The sequence below is a fragment of the Sinocyclocheilus anshuiensis genome, unplaced genomic scaffold, assembly GCF_001515605.1.
Source record: "Sinocyclocheilus anshuiensis isolate Anshui unplaced genomic scaffold, SAMN03320099.WGS_v1.1 scaffold50, whole genome shotgun sequence".
In the NCBI taxonomy this organism is placed as follows: domain Eukaryota; kingdom Metazoa; phylum Chordata; class Actinopteri; order Cypriniformes; family Cyprinidae; genus Sinocyclocheilus; species Sinocyclocheilus anshuiensis.
The window spans coordinates 3,305,702-3,310,832 of record NW_015542382.1 but is presented as its reverse complement, the minus strand read 5'-3'; the positions used below and the strand labels follow the sequence as shown (position 1 = coordinate 3,310,832).

The following is a 5,131-nucleotide window of genomic DNA, read 5'->3' as shown; positions in this document are numbered from 1 at the left end:
CCCCTGGGTGGACTGACCTGAATGAACTGAAATAAAAGCAGAATATAAATGTTCTTTCTCCGTTTTCTGAATTACACAGCACAGCGAGAGCACACGTCGCACGAGCACATTTCTCCGAACTACACTACCCATAATGCATTTCACTCTGTACTACGACAGCCGTAGATAGTGATCTTCAGCGTAGAGGTCTACACGGAGGACCCGAGACCCGAGGACCCGACCCGGGATCCGTACGGGTTCGGGGCTATATTTTAAATGGTCAGCCGGGTCCGGGTCGGGTCCCAATCTATTACTTCGGGTCCCGGGTCTGTTTAACATTGTGTGTAATACCCGAGTCGATCGGACTCGGAGAACACCCGGCCGTTATCAGAGTCAGTCCGCGCTGTGCGTGTGCTGTTTTGTAACTTTCAACTTGTAAAATTAGGATGAGAAAAGTGTGAGTCGGTAATTTGAAATAAGGTGGAAAAAAAACAAAAACACGAGCGACGTCATCAGAAGCAGGGTGGGCGGAGTTAATGCACACGCACGGTGATAATGGATACCTTCATGAGTGATGCCAATTAACAAAAAATGCAAAACTGCAAAGTCGCATTTGTCATCCGTCACCGTGACAGCAAGTGGACTTTTGAAACTGGAATAATGAGTGGATTACGCATTTCAATTGGCAAGAGAGGAATAACACGGATGGAACTTTCTTGGCAAGGAGGATTGTGTGCATCACAGTCAGGTACAAGGGAGAAGGCTTCTTACATTAGGTAAGACAAAAAGTTTAATTTTCGCAACCTGTTTATCGACTTGTTAATAGCAATTTGCTGTGGAATAGGCCTATGTGCCGATCGGGTCCTGTCGGGTCTGTGTCTTCCCGGCCGGGTTCGGGTCCATCTTTCAAATAATTGATGGTCCGCGTCGGTTCCGGGTAGTACATTTTTGACATTTCTCGGTTCTGCACGGGCCTGGGTCCAACTTTCAAAATAATAGACGGGTCCGGGTCGGTTCAGTGTAGCACATTTACGGGTCTCTTCGGGTTCGGATACGAATTTTTGGACCCGTGTAGACCTCTATTTCAGCGTCTCCCGCAACTCTGTCATTGATATGACTGCGATAAGCGCGTGCTTCTGACGCTGTGTGCAGCTGAAATCAACCACACACTCATCACAATGAAAACATCGACCTTAGAAATAATGAACGTGAACGCTGGGATAATCGCCGATGTATATGGAGAACCCCCGTTGAAATGCATACACAAGAATGCTTATTTAATTTAACCTGTTTCATGTCCGTTACTATCGGCGTGTCCTCAGAGCGATTACGTATGCTCTAAACTGTATTTTGCTCCAGCTGTATAAACACAGATGATAAATGCTGCTGCTAATATGCTTAATATTTTGCTCCTGTATACAATGCAAACTGCTAACATGACACTTAGTTTAACTTGATTATGGTTGCTCATTTTTTTATTAAATTAGGCAGACCACACAATACACACAACGATATGGATTAGAAGAGTATTCACTTATCTTAGATGTTGATTTCGCTGTTCTGAAGCAAGCTGCAACTGCTACATCTTCTTCTTCTTATTATTATTATTATTCGTTTTTTATTGGCGGCTCGCAATCACCAATTGAGCATTACCGCCATCTACTGAAGCAGTGGATCAGAGACTTGAGTTCCCTTTTCCCAGACCTATCAGAACTCAAGCATTCAAAAGGGTCTGTTGCTGCGTGTTCAGCTCCAAATGCTACATCAAGCACTAGTCTTATATTTGAATGCTGAGCAGCGAGCTCATTGGCTACTGATACAGGAGAGAACCAATCAGCTGTGCCATGTGATGATGTCATTAGGTCAGATTGAGTTAGAGTAGACCTATCGGACTAAAAAAAAAAAAAGACAAAAGAATTAAAAAAAGAAAAGAAAAAAGACCTATCGGACTGCGCCATCTAGAGTTTCATGCCAGAACTCTCTATTTGTCCTAGGAGGACTACAACTTTTGTTTGATGTGTTTGGAGCTACAACTTTTCAGATATTTAAAGTATTGATTGGTTGTATTAACTATTAAGAAAACATTTGAGAGTTTTGTTCATAGTGTTTTGAGAAAATTATTTGCATGATTTGTAATTTGTATGAAATTAATGAAAACTTACAATCTGTTTAAGCCAATTATAAAATGTTCAGATCATTGTGTAAACTGTTTTGAGAGCAGTTACCTGAGTTTGGAGAAATGTGTCAAATTGATTGAGAAAAACCGTAATACTCTGTTTATCAAATTAACTGCTTATGTGTGTATTTTTCTAAATTAAGTAGTGTCTTTATTTATTTATTTATTTATTTTTAAAGTTTGTCAAGTCTTGTCAATGTGACTTTACAGAAGGAATGAACTGCACTAAGCACTACTCCAGCATTGTTATGGTATGTCACTATATACTATTTCAAGTCTTTTAGCTGAAATAATGATGTAGAGTTTAAAATGTTTAACAGAATTTTAGATGAGGTAATATTTCACTTACTTGAGGTTCAATGAACCAACAATTTTCATCCTTTGGTCTTGTGCAGCCCATTATGACTTCAAAAATATAGACTGTGTACACAGGGATCCTGTTGTCGGTGTCATAAAATGTGGCATAATAAACAACATTATTTCGCGTTTGGCAGATCTGCCTGTATTGTGGTTCAGGAAATCTTGTAGGTGATTTTCCATTTACAAAAAATTGACCACATTCACTCTCCAAATCTCACACAACTTTGGCTGAACCACCAGAGAGAAGCGACAGCATCAGCACATGAAGAAGCAGCAGCATGATAAACTGATAGATTACCAAGTTCTCTGCAAGAACAACAACCACACAATAGTTTTTTTTTTACAGCTTATAACATTTGAATAACAAACAAACACTTAGCTCATATATAGCTGTACAAGTCAAAGATCAAGCTATTATCAATTTAGAGAAAAGAATGTAAGAAACATGATACATAACACCTTCTGTGTAGTAAGTAAACATCTACTATAGATGCTCAACTAATAATAAAGAATAAAATGTAAAAGGCCAAAGTCACCTTTAAAAATATTACAGTACATACTGACACCAAAGGCAAGGAAACACTGCTATTGTAGTGAGATGGGCGAGTATTTCTAACCTCCTGCTTTGCCATTCAACATTTTTAAGGAATGATGAGGAACACTTTTAAGGAAATGAGCAGAGGCACACAAACTTGATAAGCCGCATATCTCCCTACGGCTACAATACATATTTAAACAAAGGTCCACTTAACAAGCATGTGTTTGTTTATAAAAACTGAATTGTAACTCTTTAAAGTAATTGATATCTAAAACTTGTTACTGGATATAGAATGTAGCGGCTCTATAGATCTAAATCCCCCTGACATGCTCTTTTTGCCAAGTGGCAGAACGGCTGAACAGCATCACAGTCGAAAGACTCATTTTGGTTTCACCGCTGGTTTATTTTCTAGTCATGCAAGTATAGGTCCTGTCTGCCTGAATGAGGAAAGACAAAATTCTTCAAAGGTGTTTTCCAAGCTTAAGTTTCAGTGACACATCAGGTTAAAAGTTAGTCCAGAAAATGTGCATAAACAACATTCTTGAGCAAAAAGATCAGATGATGCTCCTGACAACTTTCCTACAGCTGCCATATATTGAGCATTATGTTGTTTTTCATCGAGTTATTTGTCTAATCTTTATACTGTATCTGGTCATATATGCCCTTGATGATTCTCATGATGTAAAATAAAATCAAGCTTTATTTCATATTAGTGGAATATTTGATGCACTTAATTTATACACTTCATAATTGCTTAATTATTAATTACAGTCAAATATATTTTAATGATTTAATAATTCAGCTGATAATTACAATCATTAAGTCAGAAATAATATTAATAAATAAAATGTGAGATACAGTTTTTGCATTCTTTGTTGGATTTGTAGAGCTATCGAACACCTGAAAAGATGAATTATAAAGGTTTGTCAAATCTATCTCTTATCTCATGTTCAGTTTTTTCTTCGGGAGCAATGTTCCCTTTCGTTCTGATAAATCCTCCTGAGATTTGACAGTTCTTATTGTCGTCCAAGCAGCAGAATCCTCAACAAATGATAAAGAATGAAATGTAAAAGGCCAAAGTATGCTCTATAAATATTACAGTATACCAAAAGGTAAGGATACACTGGTGTTGTAGTGAGATGGGTGAGTATTTCTAACCTCCCACTTTGTCATTCAACATACGAACACTTTTTGTGATTATAATTTTTATTTAGAATAATTGAAGTGAATTACAGAGCAGTACAGAATATCATCAAGGATATAACAAAAAAAAGGAAAAAGTGATACATACAGTGGGTACGGAAAGTATTCAGACCCCCTTCAATTTTTCACTCTTTGTTATATTGCAGCCATTTGCTAAAATCATTTAAGTTAATTTTTTTTCCTCATTAATGTACACACAGCACCCCATATTGACAGAAAAACACAGAATTGTTGACATTTTTGCAGATTTATTAAAAAAGAAAAACTGAAATATCACATGGTCCTAAGTATTCAGACCCTTTTGCTGTGACACTCATATATTTAACTCAGGTGCTGTCCATTTCTTCTGATCGTCCTTGAGATGGTTCTACACCTTCATTTGAGTCCAGCTGTGTTTGATTATACTGATTGGACTTGATTAGGAAAGCCACACACCTGTCTATATAAGACCTTACAGCTCACAGTGCATGTCAGAGCAAATGAGAATCATGAGGTCAAAGGAACTGCCTGAAGAGCTCAGAGACAGAATTGTGGCAAGGCACAGATCTGGCCAAGGTTACAAAAAAATTTCTGCTGCACTTAAGGTTCCTAAGAGCACAGTGGCCTCCATAATCCTTAAATGGAAGACGTTTGGGACGACCAGAACCCTTCCTAGAGCTGGCCGTCCGGCCAAACTGAGCTATCGGGGGAGAAGAGCCTTGGTGAGAGAGGTAAAGAAGAACCCAAAGATCACTGTGGCTGAGCTCCAGAGATGCAGTCAGGAGATGGGAGAAAGTTGTAGAAAGACAACCATCACTGCAGCCCTCCACCAATCGGGGCTTTATGGCAGAGTGGCCCGAAGGAAGCCTCTCCTCAGTGCAAGACAAATGAAAGCC

General features: G+C 38.6%; 1 pseudogene; it reads right to left on the bottom strand.

The window, feature by feature from the left end:
* LOC107692698 (endonuclease domain-containing 1 protein-like) overlaps positions 1-2,795 on the bottom strand; it is a 12,600-nt pseudogene extending 9,805 nt beyond the window's left edge.
* Between the last annotated feature and the right edge of the window lie 2,336 nt (positions 2,796-5,131).